Below are 27,963 nucleotides of genomic sequence, written 5' to 3'. Positions count from 1 at the left end.
ACACGAAGACGAGGAGAGAGAGAGAAAGGATGAATGAGAGTTACGCTGAAGGCAGAGAGAAAGGTAATCGAGTCTCCGCTCTACGTGCACTGGGCTGACAAACAGGTAGCTGAGTATATTATGTCTATGAATGAGAAGGAGGGGACACGCTCTCTCTCTGTCCCTCTCCACCTCTTTGATACACCCCCCTCCCACGTCCTGGTGTCTCTGTTTTGGGTTCCTGTGAAGCAGTGGCTCCTTATATTGATGTTGACGTAAGCTTGTGTTTCTTTTGGCAGCGGTTTCTGCTGCACAGCTGGCAAAGCGGTGAGAGGTAAAAAAGACAGGGGGAGTGCTCTCTCCTGCCTAATTGAACTAAGAGGGGAGGTGAAGGGGGCTTACTTCAGAATTTTTAAAATACAAGTTCACCATTCAGATCTCATTTTTCCAACGCAGGTACAGAGATATACTGATGCTGCATTTTGAGAAAACATGGGAAAGATACAAGGGGAAAAGCGCACACAGATCCAGGTTTTAAGAGCGGCTCTGGAGAATGTCCACAGTGCTCCTGCCAGGGGTCAGGCTGAAATAGGTCCAGGCAACTGTGACATCACTCTTTTATGCCATGGGTCCCCCCGCCATTTCCCCTCTGCCCATGAACTGATTTTTTCCCCTCCCTCTTTTCTCTTTTTTTCCAGCAGCCTGAAAGCTCACAGATAGGAGGAGCATTGAGGGAGTACCAGCCGGTAGGATGCAGACAGGCAGTGAGCTGCTCATCTGGTCAGGCGTAAAAAGGAGAAGCCGAGAGGATTGGAAGAGAGCCCAGGGTGTCCATCCTGCTCCAGGCCACAGAGAAACCTTGTGACAACAGGGCTCCAGATTCGAAAATGATGTGATGATGTGTCTGCTCGCATACAGACATTCCTGGCAAAATGCTACCAGCAGACAATCTTATTCTTACTAATCAACTATTGATTGATTGATTGAATCTTTATTTTGAACATGTTGAAAAAGTATAAAAAAAAAAATAGAATTAAAAGAGACAAATGAACAAAGCAAACAAAAGGAAAACGAGCAACCACAACTCCAAATAACGTCCATGTTCAAAAAGGAGCAGGAAGAAGCATAAGCTTATTTAATCCCACCCCTTTTCCACTATCTAGTATCAATAGACTACAGAAATACCTCCTTGTAATTACATTATATGTTATGTGTAATTTTTTTTTTTTTTTTTAATATATACACATATATGTTTCTATCTATCCATACCTACGTATATACACACATACGCACATATACACATTTTCAATAACCCCATTAACACCTGAAGGATACACAACCTACAATTTTATATATATATATATATATATATATATATATATATATATATATATATATATATATATATATATATATATATATATATATATATATATATATATATATCTGAAACCTAATTATCTCACCCTAACATACAAGAGCACAGCAACTCAGAGCACAGAACCACAAACTACTTTTCTTTTCTTTTTACTGTTTTCAATTTGGATGGACCAAAAAATGTAAGAAAAAATTAATTAAAAGTAACCAATGGAAGGTTTTTTCTGAAAATAAATAAACAAAAATAAATAAATAATAATAATCTTAATTACACACGTTGTTTTGTCAGTGACTAAATCACTGCAAAGTTAAAAAATAAAATAAAGCTCACACACTGCTAAAATAACCCCAAAACAATCCCCCATGCAACGAACGATCAGTGGATCTGACAAACCGCATGCTCATTGGAAACTCAGCAGCCAGTGAACATAACCTGAATAATCATCTTTTATGAATGATCAAAATTTAAATTTATGAAATGAACTTCATGCTTTATTCAGTGGACTATTTTTCAAGAGTCTACTGTTCACCGTAAGGATTAAAAGGATAAAAGGACTTTAGCTGACCTTTTCCAAGCGCTGTCATCTGAGTAAGTGCTTATAAATTCTGGAAAAAGGTACAGGGTCCCCTTCTGTGAGCATAACTGTTATTTGTTTCTTTGTCAATGAAACTTATGAAAGAAATCATGTATGCCTGAGAGCAGCAAGTAGGCCTGCGTGCAGCGTGTGTGTTTCATTTATTTCATGTCTTTTAAAAAAAAAAAAACAAAAAAAACCTATATATATATATATATATATATATATATATATATATATATATATATATATATATATATGTGCTATATAAGCCCATAGCACAAGTTACCATCAAGTGCGGGATCTACCAAGGAGATGCTCTGTCCCCACTGCTGTTCTGCATAGGCCTGAACCCCCTCAGTGAGATCATTAACAAGACTGGCTACGGATACCGACTACGGAACGGAGCAGTTGTCAGCCACCTCCTGTACATGGATGACATCAAGCTGTATGCCAAGAGTGAACGAGACATCGATTCACTGATCCACACTACCAGGCTATACAGCAATGACATTGGAATGTCGTTCGGACTGGAGAAGTGTAGTCGGATGGTAACAAAGAGAGGGAAGGTAGTCAGAACTGAGGGGATTGAACTACCAGAAGGCAACATTGCAGACATAGAGGACAGTTACAAGTACCTGGGGATCCCGCAGGCAAATGGGAACCATGAAGAGGCCGCTAGAAAGGCTGCAACCACCAAGTACCTGCAGAGGGTCAGGCAAGTCCTGAGGAGTCAGCTGAATGGTAAGAACAAGATCCGGGCCATCAACACATACGCCCTGCCCGTGATCAGGTACCCTGCTGGGGTAATAAGCTGGCCAAAGGAGGAGATAGAAGCCACTGACATAAAGACAAGAAAGCTCCTGACCATGCATGGAGGGTTTCACCCCAAGTCCAGCACCCTGAGGCTGTACGCTAAGCGGAAGGAAGGGGGCCGGGGACTGGTGAGTGTCAGCACCACAGTCCAGGATGAGACAACGAACATCCAAGAATACATTGGGAAGATGGCCCCAACTGACCGAGTGCTCAGTGAATACCTCAGGCAGCAGAAACCCAAGAAAGAGGAGGGAGACGAGGAACCATCATGGAAGGACAGGCCCCTGCACGGTATGTACCACCGGCAGATAGAGGAGGTGGCTGATATCCAGAAATCCTACCAGTGGCTGGACAAAGCTGGACTGAAAGACAGCACAGAGGCACTAATCATGGCAGCACAAGAACAAGCTCTGAGTACAAGATCCATAGAGGCTGGGGTCTATCACACCAGGCAAGACCCCAGGTGCAGGCTGTGTAAAGATGCCCCAGAAACAATCCAGCACATAACAGCAGGGTGCAAGATGCTAGCAGGCAAGGCATACATGGAACGCCATAACCAAGTGGCCGGCATAGTGTACAGGAACATCTGTGCCGAGTATAACCTGGAAGTCCCGAGGTCAAAATGGGAGATGCCCCCAAGGGTGGTGGAGAATGACCAAGCTAAGATCCTGTGGGACTTCCAGATACAGACGGACAAAATGGTGGTGGCTAACCAACCGGACATAGTGGTGGTAGACAAACAGAAGAAGACGGCCGTAGTGATCGATGTAGCGGTTCCGAATGACAGCAATATCAGGAAGAAGGAACACGAGAAGCTGGAGAAATACCAAGGGCTCAGAGAAGAGCTCGAGAGGATGTGGAGGGTGAAGGTAACGGTGGTCCCCGTGGTAATCGGAGCACTAGGTGCGGTGACTCCCAAGCTAGGCGAGTGGCTCCAGCAGATCCCGGGAACAACATCGGAGATCTCTGTCCAGAAGAGCGCAGTCCTGGGAACAGCTAAGATACTGCGCAGGACCCTCAAGCTCCCAGGCCTCTGGTAGAGGACCCGAGCTTGAAGGATAAACCGCCCGCAGGGGCGTGCTGGGTGTTTTTTTTTTTTTTTATACATACACACATACATACACATACACACATACATACACATACACATACATACACACACATTTTGTTTAGCGATTAATAGAATTACATTTATAAAAACCTATGTTAGCAGTAATGCAACAAATCTACATCTGTTACAGAGATATATATATGGTACAATCTTTCCTCGACTAAACATCCCAGCAAATTTACAGAGGACACATTGTGCAATGCTCAGAGAAACTGCACAAACAAAATCCAAGAGCTGCAACTGAAACTCTAAAGGCCTCAGTTAGTAAGCTAAATGTTAAAGTCCATGAGAGTACTATTAGATACAGACTGTAGGAGTAATGCTCGTTTGGAAGGGTTGCCAGGAGAAAGGCTTTCTCTTTCTGAAGAAAGAAAAGAAAAGAAAAAAGAACAGCACAACTTAGATTTGGAAAGCTACAACTGAACAAACCACAAGACACCCTGTCCTTTGGGCAGAAGAGACCAAGGAGAGGCTTGCAGAGTGAAAACAAAACACAGCAAATCAGCACAAATTCATCACACCAACTGCCAAGCAAGTTGATGGAGGGGTAATGAATTTGGCTTTATTTTCCAGCAACAGAACATGAGTGCCTTGCATTGATTGAACTGACCATGAACTCCATGAAGAGTCCATGACCACGAAGAGTCAAATATGAGGCCGCCTGTCTGACAGCTAAAGCTTGGCCCAAATTGGGTCACGCAATATAACAATGACCCCAAGCACTCCAGCAAATCTACAACAGAATAGCTGTGACTGGACCTTAAGAGGGCTGTGCAACCAATGTCTGCAAACCTAAAAAAAATAAAATAAAAATTGAGAAACGTGATGAAAAGTGGGATCAAATTCATACACAATGATGTGAGAGACTCATAAAGCCATAAGAAAAACTAATTCAAGATACTGCTGCGAAAGGTCACAAGCTATTAGATCATTAAAATTTACTCTAGATTTGGATGGAAACTTGGTACCAGTCCAAGAAAAAATGTATTTTCACAAAGCATTTTCTATGAGTTTAACAATTCCTAATATCTTCAGTGGTTAATAGTAGTGATCAGGAAGAAAGCCCCATTACATCAGAGGTAAAGTTGAGGATTACGTGCTGGTTCTAGATTTGAAGTTGGGTTACATAAAGCACATTTTTTTATATTGCTTACCTAATATGGGATTTAATACATGTTTATGCATATTGTCAAAGTAACCCAGAGCAAAGATTCTGTATTGAGAATAACTTACTGCAAGCTGCAGAGTGAACACTTTGGATGTTCCCAGTTGTTCAGAGCAAATGGCAGCGTATGCAAAATGCTGAACATTAATCTTTCACACAGTACGACTGAGGACATTTTGGCTACTTCAGCTTTGCTGTTTACGAAAAATGTTTGCAGAGGCCCAAATCTGGTGAAAATCCAAGTGATTATTGCTTTCAGCGTTTGTTATCATATTATCAGAGGACGAATATTGACCCTTGCTCTACTGTCTGGAGGTGACAGAGCTGCCTGTGTCAAGCTCTTTCACAGGGTTGTCTCCGTCTGTGCAGCTGGGGCTCATCTGCATGGCCTTGTCACAGTTTGAACATCATGCTTCCAAACACGTTTCCTCAACAGGATTTTTTTTTGTCTGTTAGGAATGTAGGATGAGAAAAGGATGGAAACAAAAAGATAAGGTTTCACAATGCTGCCCTCCTTTCCCTAAACTGAACACTGGATTCATTTTAGTTCCTCGAGCTAAACAATACATTAACATTTAGCAGTGGTTGAATAGGAAAAAAAGGGCTATTTTTGAAGATGCAAATGTTTTGAATACGTCTGGAAATTATCCAGTTTCGACACCATTTTGTCTGCAAAATGGTCATATGTAATTTTAGGAAGAATAAAAAGTTTTGTTTGTACTGTTATTTTTTTGATTTTCTGTATTATAACCACAAACTCGAGCCATTTTTCCCCATTTACAGCTAAACGGGTGTATTGTAAAAGTCCCAGGTTATGGAAGATTACATTTAAAACAGGTCAAGCATTTCCCCTATCAAAGCTTTACAGAAAAGGCTTATGTATTCATTTTATCTTCAAAGGATGGAGCCAGTGCTGTGCTCTTTAAATGTGGCGGCCCCAGGTGGGTGTCTAGGGAAATTATTCAAGAATCTTGGGTCAGACACCACAAGTTCATCATATTTACTACATGATCAGAATCAACACAACACACTTCTTTTTCCATTAAAGGAGTAAATACATAGTTCACTACTTTATTGTTATTGTCATTATATTGTCAAGCTATGAGTACAAAATATTTAGAAAAGATGCATTTTTTTCCTTAGAGCCCTCTTATGTGACAACCAGAGATGGGCAGTATCGCGTTACTTGTAACGCGTTACTGTAATCTGATTACTTTTTCGGGTGACGAGTAAAGTAAGGGATTACTATTGCAAAAACGGTAATTAGATTACCATTACTTTCCCGTAGGAACGCTGCATTACTGCGTTACTAAAACCGTGATTTTTTTGCGAGAATGTCTCATGACAGTGACGTAAGCGAGTGCGCCGTTAGTGACAACAGCTGTGTGCAGATCAACAGTGGATCATATATCGATTGTGGGAGAGAGTATGAGCATGCAGCGTGGAAGTACTGACCTTACTTTGAGTTTGATTCCATAAAAAGTGACAAACACATTAGCGTCCGTTGTGCGTGGGAAGAAAACTTCTTTTTACAGCGAAAAAAACCCCTAAACTTCCAAGCAAGCACCGAGTGCGCAACGACGTAATGGGAAACTCACAGAGAAACTCGCGGATTCTTCAACTGACCGCGGCACACCTGCACCAGGGTAAACCTCCGCCTACCCTACTCCTGCTTTATAGGTGAAAATAGAGCAACAGGACCGCTGAGTCTTTGACTTTATTTATTTTCTGCTGTGTTTTACTTGCATCTATTTGAAAGAGTGAGTGTAAACACACACAAAAAATATTTTATGTGCTGGAATGTGCAGAAAATAAGTTTTAATGTTAAACTAATTTATTCAAGTCAGAGAATGTTGCATATAATTAAATTTTTGCTTGATGCATAAAGTTAAAAGATTAAAACTAATAAAACAAGTTTTAAAAAGAGACTTTTCCATTTGATTACATTTTGTATGATGGATTATGCAGAAAAAGTAGAATTGGGCTGAAAGATCTATCACTTTATTACCTATTCAGGTTGTAAATCGTGTTTTTAAAAAGTAACTAAGTAACTAAGTAATTAATTACTATTGAAAATAAGTAATCAGTAAAGTAACGGGATTACTTTTTTGGGGAAGTAATCGGTAATTAGTTACTGATTACTTTTTTCAAGTAACTTGACCAACACTGGTGACAAGCCTTTAAAAGATTTCAGTTTTGTTTTGTTTTTTGGGGAGGGCTTATTTGCATATTGTGCTGGAGTTTTAGCTTTTCCCCAAAATAAGACATAAGGGAGTATATCAATTATGGCTGGTTTTGGACTTGTCAAGTAAATCTTCAAATTGGATGAGTGTGATGACCATTGATCAATATTCGATTTTACCTAAAAGGCCAGTATTGACAAAAACATATATTGGTCTAACTTTCGTTGCGTTGCGGTAGACTGTCAGTAGCAGCATCCAAGCTTGGGTCAGTTCTGGCTCCATCCTGCCGAGCCATAGAGGGAGTTTTGAGGCACTGTGCCACCTGTCACCAGAGAGAAAACACAGGCAGGGTGCTCCTTAGAATCCCAGCAGTCGAAGGTTTCCCATATGGCCTTAAAACACCACAGGAAGCAGAATCTGTCACTGCTACGCCTGCCACACTATGGAGTAGTCTTTACAGAGTCAGTTTGTGGTACATAATGATCGCTTAAAAGCATCATCACAGCCAATTTAAAATTGTGCTTCATATTTGATGTAAAGCACAGCTGTATGATCTTAGAGTACAGACAGTACAGTCTACCAGCCATTACAAGACAGTGAGCCACAGACAGACCAGAGATCCCCCACCCAACCCCCACCATACACCCGCCAAGCAGGAGGACACAGATGCCCCTCTCAACCTCAACCTGCCCTAATGGCCAATGAAAATAGCCATGTGACCAACATGGGTTAAGTTGGACTGCCACAGTGTAAAGAGTCCATGGAGATAAATGGTCACCTGAGCTCCAAAAAGAGCTCCAGTTACTGTATGACCTGACTCGTCAACAGCAGTCCATGTTGACAGATGTTGTGCAGAGCTCAGCTGTGGTGGGTGGTGCTGATTTTGACTCTAGTTCCAAATGTTCCAATAACATACTAATTCCATGTGTGTACAAATGTGGCTTTATGTAGCAAGGAGGAACATTTCTGTATTTAACCTCCTAGGACCTGGCGTCCACATATATGGACATCATATTTTGGGTTGTCTAGACCAAAATACTAAATTTTGCTTTACAAGAGCCTGATATCCACTTACGCGGACATTATACTGCCACTGTTTTATCGAAATTTAAAACAAATTTCCTCTTATACAAAAATCAAGTTAAACAAAACAACACACACAAAAAAAAAAATCATCAGGTCCCAATCAGGGCAAATAGCAAAGAGAAATTGAAAATGCATGCCATGAAAGCGTTCGGGTCTTAGGAGGTTAAGGAGCAATAATTTAGATTTTCACTTTTCACCAAAGCAACGTGACTGTAATACACAATCCAAATTTCACACGTATGATACATTTTGATATGCCAAGCATTTTATTTTTATTTGAGCATTCAGCATGACACGTTTTATTAAATTTAACGCCTTCCATAGATTTATACTTCTTGCTAATGTTCTAGTATAACTCTAACATTAAAAGAAAACCCAGCCATATGAAAGGCTATAAAACAGTGTATGTCTTGTGCAAGCCCCAAGTCTAAATAAACAGGGAAGGCTCTGTCGAGAAGGGCACACACCGTAAAGTTTTTGCCAAATCAATGTGTGGATCAGAATAACTCCATGTCAGATTGGTGAAGGCCCAGATGGAGGCAGAAGATCTACTGTACTAACCCTTCACAGGAACAGCCAAAAGAAGAAGACCACAACAACTAAGATAGAGGGTTTTTGTGACATGTCCTATGGCAGTGTTTCCTAACTTTTTGGAGCCACGGCACATATTTCACATTAGAAAAATCACAAGGCACACCGCCAAACAAAAGTGTCCCAAAAAGCATATTGATCATTTCCCCCGCGCACCAGGTTTAGCGGAATTGGCTCAGTTTGTCCCCAGTATAGCTTTTTTGCTTTCTTCTGACCACTACTCAAGCTAGGGCTTTCATCTGAGTCAGATTTGCTCCAGGACCCAGGTCCGATTGACTACTTTTTCTTTTTAGATATTTATCCATTGCTATCACGCCCTGCATCGTTTCACTCACAGCATGACCATTATGTAATTTCTTCTTCGTCTTCTTCCGTTTTATTGGCAGTTGGCAACCCATTTCATTAGAGCAAGTAGTTGTACTGCCCTCTAGTGGAAGAATGAAATTGTTCTGCCCGTTACTCATGCGGTCGCTCAGGCTATGTTCACACTGCAGGCAAAAGTGTATCAAATCCGACTTTTTTGACCCTATGCGACCCATATCCGATCATGGTATGACAGTGTGAACGGCACAAATCTGATATTTTCAAATCTGATCTGGGTCACTTTCGTATGTGGTACTGAATCAGATACGTATCTGATGTTTTAGTAAACGACTGCTGTTTGAATAGTCATGTCGCATTATATCTGTCTTTTACGTCACTGACACAAGACAGATGCCAATTATCAGCGCCGGAGAAGACATTGTGAACGCTTCCTGGTCATCCAGTGAAACTGTTGGGAAGACAATGCAAAACGTGAACATTTTAATTGTACTGTATAATCTGCAGATTCTGATAGAAATCTGCAACTATCCTTTGAAGCACCGCTCCTCTCAAAACAGCAATAAGGATAATTATTAGGCCATATGTAAATAACAAAATAACTTTATAACTTAAAGCAAAATTGTGAAACGTAAAGTCCAAAACAAGTCTTTATATTAACAGCCATCAGTCAAGCAATACTGTTTGGTCTGGATCTAAACAGAGCGCGTTGTGTGTGACATCTTCTTTTGCGCATGCGGGCCGCTTTGAGGGTTCACACTAGAGCGCGTTTGCTGTCACATTTTATTTGTAGTGTCAACAAGCAGACAAAAAAAAATCGGATTTGATCAAAAGAATCTGAATTGAGCATTAAGACCTGCAGTGTGAACGTAGCCTTAGACTACTAATCAGGAACCAGATAATATTCCACGGCACACCTGATCATTTCTCACAGCACACCTATGTGCCGCAGCACAGTGGTTGGGAAACACTGTACTATGGTAACCATGACATTCCAATTTCCTATTTTCAGATCCACAATATACTTTATTAATCCCAGAGACAATTATGTGGTCACAGTTGCTCAAGACAGTTACGAACAAGTTAAAGTACCAATATAAAATATTACAATATACTACAAAATATTACAAAATAGCTCTAATAATACAAAGAGCTCTAATATACAAATATCTCAATATATTACACAAAATTGGAAGTTGAAATTCAGATGCGCCCCTTATCATACCGACTTTGTTATTAGTGTGAATGCTGATTAAGCATTCACAGTATTGTTATCCAATTATTTATTGTCATTTTCTCCAATTTCCCATGGAAAATTCAGAGGAAACAAGGGGAGTTAGACAGAAGCATGGCAAGCAACAGAGGTCATGAGCTGGAATCGAAATGGGGGCTTTACAGTTATGCAACTCTCAGCTAGAAAGCAAAGCCAAATTTCCCCCAAATGTCAAACTAGTGGAAAGCCTGGATTGGTTTCTGCTGTTCCAAAGTACCAACACAGACAACAGAAAGCACGCACATACAGTAAGACAATTATAATTGGAAACACTCTTTAGTGACCTTCTGAACTTGCCAGCCTGTGAATCAAAAACTATATATTCCAATGTAATTGTCTGACAGAGACCTGCAGTGTGTCACAATTCTTGGGATATTTTCATGAAGTAATTGTTGTAGTATCTTTTAATCATTTTTTACTGACGCTTATATGGACAATATTGTTAAGTTATATTTGTTTTACTTTTTACTTTTACTTGATTATCCATGTCAAAGTCTATAGGAAGCTGATTTGCATTGACAGATGTGCGGCACAGACAACCACAGTGTGAACAATTCTCTTAACAGTTCTGTTCAATCCTGCTATGTTTGTTGATCTATATGGGTGGGCCACCACCAAAGCCCTATTTAGAGCAAGGGAAAAAAACTGCTTACAGGCTGCTGGAAGTTGTGTCAGACTCTGATGCTGCAGCACCTTCCTGGCCATCAGTGCTGGTTGATAAAAGTCAGTACTTTGTGGCCTTAGATTTTAAAAACAGCAGAGGAAAGGACTCAAATAACTTTTTTTTTGCTCTGTTAACTTCATTAACCTCAATGTATATCATATAGCTAAAAGGTACACTCTCTATTAAAAATGTGTTAATATTTGCAGAAGCCCAGGAACAAAAGGCTCATTTACAGAAAAGTTAGTAAATCATATTTAGAGCAGCAGCAAGCCAAATCAGGAACAAGGAGTTTGACACAAAAAAATGGGAGGCATTGTGCAAGTGATGAGAAAACAAGCTGAAAATGGAGAGAGGAAATGCTAATTATAGGCAGAATGACCAGCTGCCTGCTATATTTGTCCCCACATCTAAGTTAGGTTGTTTCTGCGAGAGTTTTTGGCTTCAGGGTGTGAATGTGGCTTTTGGTTTGGTCGCTGACTGAAACTGTGACACTATTTGCATACCCTCATTGATTCTGATAACACAGGCATACTCCTAATGGCTACACCTGCAGTCAAATAAGGTAGCTTACATCTCATGAGACTGTGTGAATCATTTTTATGTGGACATAAATAGGTGGGATTCATTCTATCTGCTGAGCCACTTATGAGCATTTTCCGAATGAAAGGAATTGTTTCGTTTTTGCTCCTACGTGTGAGAAATTCAACAGAGAAAATGTCAGTCCTCTAGCAGGAAATCCACACAGACCCCCAGCAGGGCACACTTTATATATAAATGATGACATCAGGAAAAGATTTGAATTTGTGGTTTCCAGCTCTGCTCTTTTAAAAACTCCCTACCAATATAATGGCAAACACTGTAGGTGACTATACAGCATGACCACATGAAGAAAGGGAGGTGCAAAAAGGCATGGGAAGTCATGACACCAGCTAAAAAAGATCAGTAATTAGAAAGTAATCCTGCCACTTAGTGCAAATTAATATCGGCTGGTTCAGTTCCAACTGGTCACTATAAAAAGGTGTCTCATTACCAAGGTGTCACACAAGACAGATTTCATGATGGTTAAAACCAATGCACTCTCTCAAGACCTTATTGGTGCAAAACATATTAATGGCATTGGTTACAGAAGAACTTCTAAACTACCGAAGGTTCCAGTGACTACTGCTGGGGCCATAATCCAAGATTTCAGAATGAGAAGTGAAAAGAATTATCACAAGAGTTGTCCAAGAGCCAAGGATCACTTGTGTGGAGCTACAGAAAGACCTGGAATCAGCAGGTAAAAATTTTTCAGAGAAAACGATAATGAATTTAACTGCCATGTCCTATATGCACACTCACCACGTAGGACTTCACTGTTGAAGAAAAAAAAAAAAGCATGAAAAAGATTGCTGGAAAACATTTAGACAAGAAAAGCCTGTGAAATACTGCGAGAACATAGTCTGATGAGATAAGGCTAAAACTGAACTTTTTGGAGTTCAATAAAAGGCACTGTATATCACCCCAAAAACACCATACCAACAATGAAGTTTGGAGGTGGGAACATCATCGTGTGGCAAGGGCGTAGATTTGGCATGGACGGAAGGGATATGTCCCCACCAATATCCAGCGATTACTGAATTGTCCCCACCAATAATTTGATCTCTTCGAGTAAAGAAAAACAAAACCGATAGAAAGAAAAAAACGATCTGTCAACGTCTCATTCACCCAGCGGTGCAGAAAGAGTTAAATTACTTCTCTACTGGAGTCCTCGTGTGACAAATATGGCCAATGTGATTGGCTGTGCCTTTCAGGGAGCTCTGTTTAGTTTTAGCAGCGGCAATCCTGCGCTGCGAGGACCTGCAGGCAGTGTTGCCAACTTAGCGACTTTGTCGCTATATTTAGCGAGTTTTCAGACCCCCTTAGCGACTTTTTTTTTTTTCCTAAAAAGCGACTAAAGACAAATCTGGCGACTTTTTCTGGTATTATTGGAGACTTATTTATGACGACTTTTTGACGTGAAACCGCGTATCGCTCTTACTCTCAACAAGCAGCGGTGCTGCCGTGGGCACCTCACCCGTGCCAAAGCACTCACAAGCGGAGGCTTTCTGGCATCGTTGTATTTTTACTCAGTTGTATATAGCATTTGTATTCTATTTTTATCTTATTGTATATTTTATTCTATTTTATTCTACTGTATATAGTATTTTATTTTATTCTATTCTGTACAGTTGTGTACTGTATTTATTCTTATTGTATTCTAATTTTTGCTTAACTTTTGCACTGTCCACTTCCTGCTGTGACAAAACAAATTTCCCACGTGTGGGACTAATAAAGGTTATCTTATCTTATAGTCCTCCCCCAGCTGCTATCGGGGCAGGAGACGTTCACACCTGTGCGTCCAAACGCTGCTCCCGCACTGACTGTAACGCAGTCAGTTCTTCCTTTACTGTTATGCTGTTTTGTGGATCACAAGGTTTAAAACTACTTATAAACACACACACAAAGTAACTCAACCAGAGTGCCTATTTCAGGTCACTTTTGCTGGTCCAGGCCCGGATAAAGGAGCAGGGTTGGAATTGTGACATTAAAAAACAATAATTGCTAAAAGAAATTTAATTTGTAGTTCTAAATAAATTCTAACTGCATTTAGGACGTTTTTTACTCCGTCTCTTCCACAATGTTATTTCTCTCTCCAACAACGTAGGTTACAATTACATTAGCATGACGAATTATGCAAATTAGGTGATGACGTCATTTGGCGACTTCTAGCGACTTTTAGGACAGCCAATAGCGATTTTCCTTACTGAGGAGCTGGCAACACTGCCTGCAGGGAGGAGAGGAGGATGGCAGCAAGAAAGGAAGAACCTGGATACAAGAAAGTATTTTTCAAAGAAACCTGTAAGTCACTTAAAGTCAAGTTCACTCATGAAATGTGTCCGTCATAATAACGTTACAGGCTATGCTTTTATGCCAATTCCAGTTTCCAACAATGGCTACTACTACTGCAGCTACTTAGTTTTAGTATTACTCTTATTACGCTTTCTGGGTCGCAAAATAAACGTTTAACATATTTTCAGGCGAGAATGTAGCTGAGTAAACTTCAAATATCTGAGCCGACGAGAACAGCAAACTCCGGACACATCGTTTTAGGCGTTGGCCCACATCAGTCTAAAATTGTATTTCACTATGAATAACGTGTTGCCATGTCCACCAGGAGAGACTGGACAGTATAGATGTAAAACAAATATGTCAGCAGTTTATCTCAGTTAACGAGAGGAGCAGGCATGTGTTTGGCTCCTTCACATAGTGGACATTGGTTGTAGTGTGGGGCACGACTCATGCATCCTTCTTATCACTGAATCCTGGCTACATCAATCCATTCCAGACTCTGCTATTGAGCTAGCAGGCTATACCACACAGCGACATGACCGAACAGTGGACTCCGGTAAGCGCAAAGGAGGGGGGCTCTGTATGTATGTGAACAACAGCTGGTGTACCAACACAGTGATAATAGACCGTCACTGTTCACCGGACATAGAATATCTGCCTGTTAAATGCAGGCCCATCTACCTACCTAGGGAGTTCACCGTTGTCATAATAACAGCTGTTTACATACCACCAGATGCTAATGCTAACTCTGCGATCGCACTCCTGCATACAAACATCAATAATAAACAGAGCACTTACCCTGACGCTGTACATATCGTAGCAGGGGACTTCAATCACGCAGACTTAAAAAGAGCAATCCCCAAATTCCACCAGCACGTCAAGTGTGCCACTAGGGGTGACAAGATTCTGGACAAAGTTTATTCCAACATCAAAATGGGCTACAGGGCCAGACCTTTGCCACATCTGGGTCAGTCTGACCACTTGTCACTGTTTCTAATCCCTGCATATGCCCCCCTCAAGAAAACTGCTCTTACCATCACAAAGAATATTACCATATGGCCAGAGGGTGCCTCTCAGCAGCTGCAGGACTGTTTTGACAGGACTAACTGGGATATCTTTGAACATCAGGACTTGGAAATGTTCACAGACGGTGTCCTCTGCTATATAAAACACTGCATAGACACTGTTACAGCAGTCAAACGGATCCGGGCTTATCCCAACCAAAAGCCCTGGATGACCCGGGAGGTCAGGCAGCTGCTGAAGGAGAGGAACATTGCGTTCAGGTCTGGCAACAGGGATTACTACACCACAGCCCGATCCAACCTGAAGAGAGGCATCAGAGAGGTAAAGGGGGACTATAGGAGGAGGATCGAGGACCATTTGAAGAGTAATACCAGCCGGCAGGTGTGGCAAGGCATCCAGCACCTAACCAACTATAAGATCAATCTCGGAGCTGCGGACGGTGACCTGGAGCTGGCAGAGGAGCTGAATATCTTCTTTGCCCGCTTTGAGACCAGGGTACCGGAGGTATTGGAGCCACAGCAGCAACACGCCACCCATAGCAGCACCACCCTCACCCTGGAAGAGCACGAGGTGAGGCGCATGCTGCAGGCTGTTAACCCGAGGAAGGCGGCGGGTCCTGATGGTGTGCCAGGTCGAATATTGAGGGATTGTGCAGGACAGCTGGCTGGGATCTTCACCAGGATTTTCAACAAATCCCTCGCACAGGCGACTGTCCCACTCTGCCTGAAGTCCTCCACCATAGTCCCCTTGCCTAAGAAGCCCCACATCACCGGCCTGAATGACTACAGACCGGTGGCACTCACCCCAGTGGTAATGAAATGCTTTGAGAAGCTGGTCCGCAGACACATCACAGCAGCCCTGCCCCGCAGCCTGGATCCACACCAGTTTGCCTACAGAGCAAACCGATCCACGGAAGACGCTGTAGCCACAGCACTCCATGCTGCATTAACTCACCTGGAAGAGCATGGTAGCTATGTGCGGATGCTCTTCGTGGATTACTGCTCAGCTTTTAACACCATCCTTCCACACAAACTGGTGGCCAAGCTACAAGACCTGGGGCTTCCATACAGCACCTGCATGTGGATCAATAGCTTCCTCTCGGGCCGTAGACAGAGAGTCAGAGTTGGCCATCACACATCCTCAGCCCTGAGTCTCAGCACTGGCTCACCCCAGGGCTGTGTGCTCAGTCCACTGCTCTACTCTCTCTACACACACGACTGCACTCCTCGCCACCACAGCAACATCTTTGTGAAATTTGCAGATGACACCACAGTGGTGGTGCTCATTTCCAAGGGAGACGAGTCTACGTACAGAGACGAGGTGGAGCAGCTGACGTCATGGTGTAAGGCCAATAACCTCCTCCTCAACACTTCAAAAACCAAAGAACTCATAATAGACTTCAGAAGGAAAAAGGCAGAGATCCAACCACTATTCATAAATGGGGACTGTGTAGAAAGGGTGGCAAGCTTCCGCTTCCTGGGAGTCAATATAGAGGAGAACCTTTCCTGGAGTGTGAACACCTCCGAGCTGCTGAAAAAGGCCCAACAGAGACTGTACTTGAGAATTCTCAGGAGGAATAACATCACACAGAGACTGCTGGTGTCCTTTTACAGAGCCACCATTGAGAGTGTTCTAACTTACTGCATATGCATCTGGTACACTAGCTGCACAGGGGCTCAGAGGAAAGCACTCCAAGGGATCATTAACACCGCCCAAAAGATCACTGGCTGCCCTCTCCCCACACTGGAAGTTCTACACAACGCCCACTGTTTTAAAAAGGCCCAAAACATCATAAAAGACACCTCACATCCTGGCCACTCCCTGTTCGAACTGTTGCCCTCAGGCAGACGGTACAGGGCAATCAGAGCAAGGACTAATAGGCTACGTTCACACTGCAGGTCTTAATGCTCAATTCCGATTTTTTGATCAAATCCGATTTTTTTGTCTGCTCGTTCACACTACAAATAAAATGCGACAGCAAACGCTCTCTAGTGTGAACGCTCAAAGCGGCCCGCATGCGCAAAAGAAGATGTCACACACAACGCGCTCTGTTTAGACCCAGAGCAACAGTATTGTTTGACTGATGGCCCTTAATATAAAGACTTCGGTCTTCACGTTTCCCAATTTTTGCTTTAAGTTATTTTGTTATTTACATAATAATGTAAATAACCTAATAATGATCCTTATTGCTGTTTTAGAGAGGAGCGGTGCTTCAAAGGATAGCTGTAGATTTCTGTCAGAATCTGCAGATTATACAGTACAAATAAAATGTTTACGTTGTCTTCCCAACAGTTTCACTGACATCTACACTGGATGGCCAGGAAGCGTTCGCGATGTCTTCTCGGGCGCTTCTCCGGCGCTGATAATTGGCTTCAGTCTTGTGTCGGTGACGTAAAAGGCGGATTTAATGCGACTTGACCGTTCAAACAGCAGTCGCTTTCTAAAACATCGGATATGTATCGGATTCAGTACCACATACGAAAGTGACCCAGATCGGATTTGAAAATATCGGATTTGCGCCGTTCACACTGTCATAGCATGATCGGATATGGGTCGCATAGGGTCAAAAAATCGGATTTGATGCGCTTTCGCCTGCAGTGTGAACGTAGCCATAGACTCAAACACAGCTGTTATCCAACTGCAATAACACATCTGAATACTACAAAAAAAATGTCCATCACGCCACTCTTGTGTTAATCTATGCACGGTCTGAAGCATGTGTGTGGGAATGTATGTGAATGTTTTACTGTTATATCTTATTAGTATTTTAAGTATTCTATTTTATTTATTGAATTTTATTGTTTTATTTATATTTTGATATTGCTAGGGATGATGCAATGATCGGGGACCATTCTTAATTTCGTTGTTCTCATGACAATGACAATAAAGTTTCTGATCTGACCAGTAGTCCATGTCTGTTGCTGTAATAGTTCATGTTTAGAATAAGAAATCCCAGCTCACTGATTTGATCGGGGCAATAGTGCCTAAAATGTTGCATAATTTTGCTGAGAGATCTTTTACTTTGTGGTAATCTTAGATGAGTAGTTTATGGACAAAACCCAACAGGTCATTCAGTGTTCCCCTAGTGCTAATGTGTAAGAGATGTTGGTGCAGTATAACTGAAGTAATGTTGTTAAGTCCTTAAAGTCATATTCTTTTATTGTAATGACTTATTTGAAGCTATTTTTATTTTTGTATGATACCTGATATATATGGAATATGACTGAAGTAAACTAAAGTCTAAAATACTTAGTCATTTGTTTAATAGTAATAACATTATATAATTCACATATAAAACTATGAATTGTAATTTTAAATGGTTTAAAAGCATGTAGAATAGCATATGTAAGTAAGTATGTTTCTCTTTTTTTTTTCTTTTTTTTTTTTTTTTTTAAATCAAGAAGCAAAGACAAAAAGGGAAAAAGAAAAAAAAAAAGAAACGGGGCAGGGTTCGGTGGCTGAATCATCCGTCCCCCACCAATGCCAAAACCAAATCTACGCCCTTGTCGTGTGGGGATCCTTTTTTTCAGCATACGGCATTGGCACATTTCATATAAGTAAAAAAAGGATGAATGTAAAAATGTACAAAGACATTTGTGATTAAGTCATGCCATCTACCAGGATGGTGAAGGTGAAATGAGGGTGGACGTTTCAGCAAGACGATGATCCCAAACACACAGCCAAGAAAACTCAACTGCTTTTAGAGAAATAATAAAGCTGACAATGTCCCATCTAAATTAAGGGATTTAAAAAAAGAAAAAAGAAAAAACCCGTAACATTATTCTGTCTTCTTGGAAGGCTTTGAGGTTTTGTACATGTGTTCCTCTGTGTTAAAGTGTGGAAGTGAATGAGTTTGAGTCTGTAGCGTTTCAGGGAGAATGTGGTGGCTGCAATAAAGAGAAGCAAACATATCAGCACTCTGAGGTTTGCCCTGTGCTTTGATGTGAAGTTTTTGTGCTGCTGAAAACAAGATGTTATGATCATGTAGACATTAATTAACAATAACTCAATGTCCAAACCTGAGGTCAGTGTAGAGCTGGGCGATATGAGATTTTTTCATATCACGATATGTTTTTTTCATTTCAGGCGATAACGATATCTATCACGATATAAGCCAAATAACTATATTTGTAAGATTTAAATGTGCCGTTGCTCACAAGTAAAATGTGAAATAATCAGCAGCTTGTTTTGATTTAAATATTTATTTCTCATAATAAGTTCAACAGGGTAGATGTACTTAAGGAACATGAGACTTTTTCAGATAAATAAAGGCAAATATTGCAAACTACACAAAAGGCAGCCGCTAAAGCGTTTAAGTTTCAAAATAGAACAAACAAAACAGACTAAATTGTCAATTCCACTTAGAAACAAAATATTAATTCTAAAAATAAATCTTAGTTTGTTTTACAGAAGAACAGACAAAACTGACTAACTTTTGTCAATATCAAATAAACTGAGAACTAAAAGGAAATTCTCAATCTCTCCTTGTTGTATAGCTTAGCTTTTCAAACAGTTTTAACAGTTACTTTAGTCTGACAAAAGCCGAATGACGAATTAGCGCTTCCAGTCAGAGACTGAGGCTACGTCCACACGTACACGGGTGTTTTTGAAAACTGAGATTTTCCGTTTTCGTTTTAAAAAATAATCCCGTCCACACATAAAGGCAGAAATGAAGGAAAACGCTGCTATGAACATGCCAAAGCAGCAGGTGGCGCTAGATTCCTAACCGTGCAGAAATGTTGGCCAATCAGAAGTCTAGAAGCCTCGGTGGGAAAAAGTAAACAAAGCTGGGGCATAGAAGCAGAACCGAGTCGTATGTGTGGAGGGACAGTAACTGTGTGTATATGTAAGCATTTAAACACTGCAGAGAGTAGAATTAACAGTAACAGTATTGTAGAAATTCATTTCACCGAAACAATAACGTGGCGCACAGTGTGACGCATGCACCAGTTTATTGTATTTCCAGACTTGCTTTCGGCACAATTTACAGTGCACGCTACTCTGTTTTTTTGTCAGACTTGAAATAGCCGAAATACCTTCACACTACGGAACTTCTTTGGCTCTTCCGTTCAACAATCTCTCCGGCATTGGAACCATCATCTGTTTTCTCTTCGGTCACGCTCAGTTGATTTTTCTAGTCGGCACACTCATTTCCTCCATTACGCGCTGGCTCCATTACCCGCTGGCTGCTTCCCAAACAAACACACGTGCGGCTTGGCACTTGTGCTGTACGTAACAAGTCACGCGACGTGACGCTGCGGCTGTGATTGGTTCGGCTCTGCGCTACTTAATTTGGATTGGCTGACCTTTTTTTTTTTTTTTTAAAGAGGACAAGAGCGGCGAGGTCTATCGCGATAGCTTAATTTCTCTATCGAGTAAAAGTTATATCGCGATACATATCGTTATCGTTCTATCGCCCAGCTCTAGGTCAGTGGCTCAAAGTTTTACTGACCCATGTACATTTTTACTGCCTTGTGAAAAATGCTTTTCTGTCTGAGACAGATATCTCTATGTATGTATATTTAATTGAGACACTGTTTTATATCATTTCACTTTTAATCCCCTGACCTCCAAATTTAGACTCACCGCTGTTCACTTCCATGTAAAATAGGACGGCTGCCGTCAGCCTTCAGCAAGCTGTATCATTTAAACATGATGTCAGACTATAGTAACAGTCAATCTGCATGTTTTAATGTAGCCTTACTGTAGAATTTTTGCTGTGTAAAACAAACGGCGGTGGATGGAGCAGCTACAAAGTTTTATTTTCTTCACATTGGAGTTTGTTGATCAGGTGCTTTGATGAAGGATGCACTAGCTTTTTTCCCCCCAGTAAAGTTTTGATGGAGGTTACAGGAACAGTGCTGCTGTTTTGGATGCCACGTTAAACCAGCATCATCATCACTTCTGTTGTTTTATCAGTTTTTTTTTTCTATAAAATTGGGCTTAATGTGGTCAAATGTTTTATCCACACGCTGCTCCTAAAAACATTTGTATTGCAGGTCTGTTTTTAGTCACAAATGTGGGTGAAACACTCACCACTGATCATGGTTCCATGGTGCACTACAGAGCCGTGCATTAATCGAACCATCAAAGCAAAGACTTTGTGTCGATAATTTTTTTTTAATAATAAAATTATTCAAAATACTTGAATTGTTGCAGCCCTGTTGTTGCAACTACAATAAATGGAAATACAGAGAATTAATACTGATTGTTAAAAGAAACTACTTCTGCTATAGACTGCATATAAAGGATTGATGGAGTAATGTCATTCAAGAAGTCTTGAAACTAATGATTAACATCATAAACTCATCTAACAATTTAATGAGGTTATAAGAAAGGGAAAATCTTCCATACACGTTTGTAGAATTTGACCGGAGAAGTCACCCACTGTCGGTTTAAGGTACATTCATATTGGCTTCCCTTTTTTTTTTTTTTTTTTTTTTTTAATATGTATGATTTGAATATATCTATTGGGCAATGCAAAATTATATCCAACTTTCTTTCTTTTTTTACCCCAAACGATTTATAGAAGAAAAAGTATTTTAATAAAAATAAATGTAAGATTACTTACAGCTGTAAATGTGGAAATCTCACAAAAGACTTTCTACTGTGATAAATGATTAATTTTGTGCTTAGCCGAGTCCAACATGTTCATCAGTGGACAGAATTTGTTCTGCTGCCTTAAAGACAGAAAGGTTGCCATACATTCATAGTAGTGATTAGTCTACAGTACTTTTAGAATTTGGTGTTGGGGCTGTTGACTATTTTAAGGTTCACAATAATAGATTTAAGAGTTTTTATTCTGTTTCACAGTCATAGCAGCTAAAATATTAATGTATAATAGATAAGAGAGAAAAGCAGGAGGGATTAGTTTGTTACAGTTCTGATGGTGCTGAAAAACTCCACACATGGCACAATCCCCCATTAAAATGAACATTATACAGTTTTCTGACTGCCTTCAGTCACGTGGAAAACCATTTTAGAATGAGAAAGATGATGGACACAGATCCATCTCTTCACCTTACCAATTAAGCAAAACCAATTAAAAGATATTGACACATATGTATGAAGCAAGGTCATATTTGGATCGTTGAATTCTTGAAGAGAAAAAAAAAACCCTATTCACCATACAGGGATGATATTTCTTCATGTATTTCTTCAATGTCACATTTTGTCAGAGAAGAACTTTACACATTTTCAGTACTGTAAGATTATCAAAACTGATTTACGAAAAAAAAAAGATTGTTGAATGTTAAAGTAGATCTTGTTATAGATTTCTACATTAAATTCTATTAAGGGCAGCTTGGCTTTTAAAGAAGTGAATGTGGCCGAGACATAGGTGCCATAAAGATGTTTCAAACCAAATCATTCTGAGTACCAAAGCCGTGACAGCGCACGGAGCCTCAGTGCATGAAAAGAGCTAAATCAGGAAACTAATGGAAACCAGTGAATAGCTGATAACAACCGCGTGCAAAGTCTTCACAGGGGAGTGAATGCGTGCAGCAGGCAGCAACTCTGTGCGATGTGATATAACTCAGATGGATCAATACTAACACAGTAGAGCCTGGTGCATCTGGCTAGGTTGTCTGCTGGGTTAAGCAGGATATGGAACACAAAAGTACATCCTAGCCTGTTTTTATTTCAAGTCTAAATAAATAAGTGAATAAATAATTTGCTGACCTTTTGTGCATCCAGCTCATTAAGGCGCAGTTCATTTCAAAAACAGCGTGCCAATTTTTGGAGAAAGCACAGCTCAGATCAAACCAATCCCAATACAATGAGGTTTTTTTTCCCCTCAAGCTGGGCAGTAAATGCAAACCAATCTGCCTGGATCTCAATGTGACGTAATGCAGAGAGAGAGCAGCCATATGTGCTCTTATTTCACCAACAGTGAATCAACAGACAGGGCTGAGGCAACCTGCCAAAGAGCCTGCTTGTTCAGGAATCTATACTGTCAACACACAGAGTGGCGCGAGAAACTGCTGTTACTGTAGGCAGCAGTAACAACTGACAAACACTTCTGAATTAAAGCAATAACTGGGACGTGGCCACGAACGATCTCGAGGTCTACCTGTGGGTACCAGCTGAGTCAGCAGTAGCTGTGTGAAACCATGCTATCTACCAGTGCTGCACGATCAGATATAAGAGTAGTACCGAGGAACAAAGCCACCGACACAACTAAAGCAACATAACACAGAAGCTACTACCATGGGGATCACAGAAAATCACAGCCTTTAACAACAATGACATGTCAACAGGAGCATGCAGAGCAGAGGGAGACAGTGTGATGCAACCCTAAATACCATACACACACAATGCAGCATGTATCCACTTTAAGGCTGCTAGAATCAATCATTTTAAACGACTAATGAATCAGGTGGCAGTGTAATGCATTACACGTCACAAACCCACAGAAAGTTACTCTCCACCCTCAGCTTCATAAAGCAGTTCAGCATCTTTCACATCACTGTTTTGGTGTTGTGGTGAATTTTGACACTTTACAGTTTTGGTCCTCTCTAAATGAAAAGGCTCTGATAGCTGTGACTTACCTGCAGGCCCATGAACAAGACTGATACACAAATAAGAGAATGACTATTGGACTTAAAAGTTATTACATCTCACACCAGTGACGTCATTTTGAAACCATTTGATTTTGTAGCCAGATGAAACTAGGAAAGAAAAAACAAGATGAATGATGCGCAAGCTCCAGAGCTGAAAAATTAAGCCAAAGTGGAAGTGCTAAAAACTTCAGTTCCTAAAATGGCCACTTGAGGCTGCATCCAAAAGGAAATCAATACCCATATTGGGTATTGATTTGGATAATGGGTATTACAGGCTGGCACAAACATGGTTTTGGTCTCTTTGGTCCCCCCTCATAACAACTAGATAAAGGTGGGGGGTTTGTTTTGTTTTTTTAAATATAACACAGTGGGCTTGATGCTGAAGGCCAGTGGCATGACCACCCTCGCACTTAACTAACTAAAAAAAAAAAAGTAAAAACAGACCATCCTGCAGTCTTTAAAAACACCAATAAGACAAATTGAATTAGATTAAAAAAAAATACTGCTGACTAGGGCTGTGCAATATGACCAAAATCTCATATATAACAATTCTATCATCCCGATAACGATATAAATCACAAAAATGTAACATTTTCTGTAAATTCTGTGAATCTCGGGCAGCTCGACTTGCGTGAAGTGTTTGCAGCTGCGCGTCATGTAGCTGGAGTCGAGTGTTTTAACCGATGCATGAAACTATACATTTCTAGACATAAGCTGTAACGCCCGCCGTTTTCTTTGTGAGTATTTATTACACGGCGTGCTGCGGGGAAAAGCCTGTTCTAAAGTTTGAGTCTAAGGTTTATTTTTTTAGCACCTGGCGGCTCTTTTTTGCTTCTCATCCGTAAATAATCTGCTCTTTCACGTGATTCAGTTTATTTTGAAAAGTCTCAACAGGATCTTGAGCTTTATTGTGAAAGGTTTATGTGGAACATAAACAAGCGGACACGCGATGCTGTTACCGTCGTTGTTGCTAACCACAACGCATAAAAACAGGCGCTTGTCCGTCCGTAGTGTATATTACGTATATTAAATATAAGAGAAAGAGAGAACTTTAAGAAATGAATATAGCCACTACAGTGTCCATCAAAATGATGAAAACAATATTGCCGTAAACAGTTTATTTTGCGAAACCACGAAACAAACGACAGCGTAAAATGAAACGATAGACGTTTTTATATCGTCATCCGATATATATCGCTATATCGAACAGCCCTACTGCTGACAACTCTTGTATCTTGCTGTGGTGTTCCTGGACGTCTTTACCTTTCTGCACTCGTTCCAAAAAAAAATAAAAAATCTATAGTTATCATCAGAATATCTACTATCAACTGATGCTTGACTGGCATTCTGCTACTAATTAAGGCATAAGTTTAGAGGCACTGCCATTTTAAATAATAATAAATATACATACACAGTCAGCTGTATCCAATCCCTGTCTGCTTGGCCTCACCATCACTAATTTAAGTAATTGAACTGGACCTTTCCTCAATGTTTGTGCTGTTGTTGCCTTTTAGATCATTTAATCGAATTATTTAACAAATACTTGCTGTGAAATGCAGGCCATCCAAATAGTTTGTCATCCAGTTCTGGCAAGTGAAACTCTTTTTACTTATTTTTTTGCAATAACTACCATGAATACATGTCTATGCATTGCATAGGTCATTGATACAATTAACACTCTTTGCACTTCACACTCTGGTCACCTTAGCAACAAAACACCACCCCACCATGAGGGCAGACAAAATGTTAAGGTTTAGGTTTCAAAACATGGAGCCCGAAAGCCAGTTTAGGAGGCCATGGTAAATATATCCATTTAAAAAAAAAAAATAAAAAATACAGTCTCTGTTGCAGCAGGGAAAGGTGCTCCTTCTGTTCTGCTATTCCGCTGTGAGTGGGAGGGCAACTCTAACCAACCTGCAACAGGTGGAATCTGTTCCACCTCTCTGCACTGAGCTCACCGAGGCTGTGGAGCAGAACTGCAGCCGTCTACACCTGTACTCCAAGATGGTAGCAATGGGACCAACTTTAGAAAGACTCGCAAGCCCCAATTACACTAATCTGTTTATTTCTTGTAAAGCAGGCTGCTTGAAGGAAAAAAAAAAAAAACAAAAAAAAAAAAACTTACACACAATAGTGTGTATGGTTCCTTGCAGCACACAGGAACACATAACCTTGATGGATGAATTAAAAACTGCCACAAAGGTGAATGTGGGTACATTTTGTGCTCTCCCTCTGTGTAGGTGATTTGTGAATGAGAACTGCAGCTGACAGGCCTTCTGCCTCACAGGCTGCTCTCTCCTCAGGGGTCACAGAAACCAGAGGTTTCTCTCCACCTCACAGAAACCCAAGCTGGGCCCATACGCTTGCCTCCGGGGTCACTGATGGCATCCAACCCCCTCCAGAAGAGGGCTGCAGCTCGGCCGATGGCCTAACAGCTCGCAGAGAGAGCACACATGCTCCAATTCCCATACACACACACACGCACGCACGCACTGCATGCATAACACCCGAGCATACGGCATTCACAAAGCACACTTGCACGCTTTTCTGCCAACATGTTTTCCCTGCGTATACACGCAGAGACACCCACACACACCCACACCCATACCCGCACACCCACACAGGGTGAGTGTATCCTTTCATTAACAAGGATGAAAGTCAATTTCCACTCCTGTCGTGTTAGGCTGGCCGCTGGTGGGGAGGAAATCTGTTTGCTGATGGCAGTTTTGACATTCAAGCTAGCGTCTCTGTGGCTGGGGGAAGCCCTGTTTGTCCTGATTGATGATCAGGGCCAACAGAGGGTCTTCTACTGCATGACTACCTAGAATACTGTCACCCTCATCAACACATACGTGTGTGTGTGTGTGTGTGTGTGTGTGTATACACATCCTTGCACACGTCAGTGCTTGGACCTAAAGTAGGATGTACATAATACATACGTGAGCTTTATAAGTGAAGAATCTTATTTATTACTGCTGTAGTTGCTTAGAGTTAAGAAAAAGAAGAAAAAAAAAAAAAAAGGGATTTGTCAGGCGCGAGGAGTTTGATGATATATTACATTGGGAAGCGATCTGTTCCAGTGCAATTTCAGTATTATATACTGTAGCCAGTGTAGAGGACAGGAAATGACTGTTTCCTATTTCAAACTTGAACTGCAGTGGCTCGCCAGAAGCAAGTAGTTATAGTCTTGTTACTTAAAAATACACACTAAAACCAAGTCATTGGTGATCATTTAAGTCGACAAAACAGTGTAAAACCACCAACAAAAAGCTTGAAACGTAATAGTATGATGCAATGTATAAATATAAAATATATATACATTTCTTTATAAGTGGTGTGTTTGGTGTTGGTTGAGACTTCTACAATTACAGCGTAAGGGTGGGAGAAAAAAAAAATCGATACAGCATAGTACTGCAGTGTTTGAATGGCAATATTGTATTGATGGTGAGACACCAAACATCGATATTTTATTAAATAAATTAAAATGGTCTTGGAGTACTGTGAAAAGAGAGCTCATCTCATGTAGCACTGAGATAACTTACATGAAATCAACACGACCGAAAAACCACCCAATGATGGACACAGCTGACAATGGGAATTCAGAGCAACCAAATGGCGCTATCACGCAAGTGAAATTCTGTCTATGTAGACACAACACACACACACACACACGTGTGTGTGTGTGTGTGTGTGTGTGTGTGTGTGTGTGTGTGTGGGTGTGTGTGGATGTATATATAACAGAGAGAGAGTTCATTAAACAGACTGCCAATAACTATCAACTTCACCACATGCAATCACAGACTGACTCGGTCTTATATCAATATTTACAGCAGGTTTTAGTAACAGTTTTGATACAGTTGAAAAGCTCATTTTGCAGTAAATTTGACATAAACCTATTGCACAGGATAACACAGGTCTTGGTAAAAGTTAAGTTTCAAACTTCATAATTTGCAGTTACAAAAAAAGATAGTAAATTGCAATATATTTTACTGCAATAGTCAGCAAGAAGCAAAATGTTTAAAAATAATAAATAAATATCACAATATCATATTATTGTGGGGTGTCTGGGGACTCCCAGCTCTAGTGGTATGTCAGATGTCATCTTTATTTAGAGTGCTACTGCCCAGTTTGAAATTGCGCAAATCACAACTCTGATTACCAAAAAACTCTACCAGAAAATATCTTCTTGGTTTACATCTCAAGTAACAAATGTCCTTTTGCTATCTGCATGGTATTTGTTTATTAGTTGTGACTGCATTTTTTAAGTGAGCCTTAATATGTAATCCTTCTTTTCCATGGTAGTTTAAAAGTTAGTTTAAAAAAATAATAATAAAATAAAATGCACAGCCCACTTGCAGCAAACTGGAATA

General features: G+C 40.6%; 1 protein-coding gene across 3 annotated transcripts in view; it reads right to left on the bottom strand.

Moving 5' to 3' along the window:
- The window catches only part of hivep3a (HIVEP zinc finger 3a), a 59,474-nt gene that overhangs the window by 24,588 nt on the left and 6,923 nt on the right, over positions 1 to 27,963 (bottom strand). The gene's annotated exons all lie outside the window — the stretch shown is intronic.

The sequence above is a fragment of the Astatotilapia calliptera genome, chromosome 22, assembly GCF_900246225.1.
Source record: "Astatotilapia calliptera chromosome 22, fAstCal1.2, whole genome shotgun sequence".
NCBI classification, from domain to species: domain Eukaryota; kingdom Metazoa; phylum Chordata; class Actinopteri; order Cichliformes; family Cichlidae; genus Astatotilapia; species Astatotilapia calliptera.
This window is presented reverse-complemented; position numbering and strand designations above follow the sequence as displayed.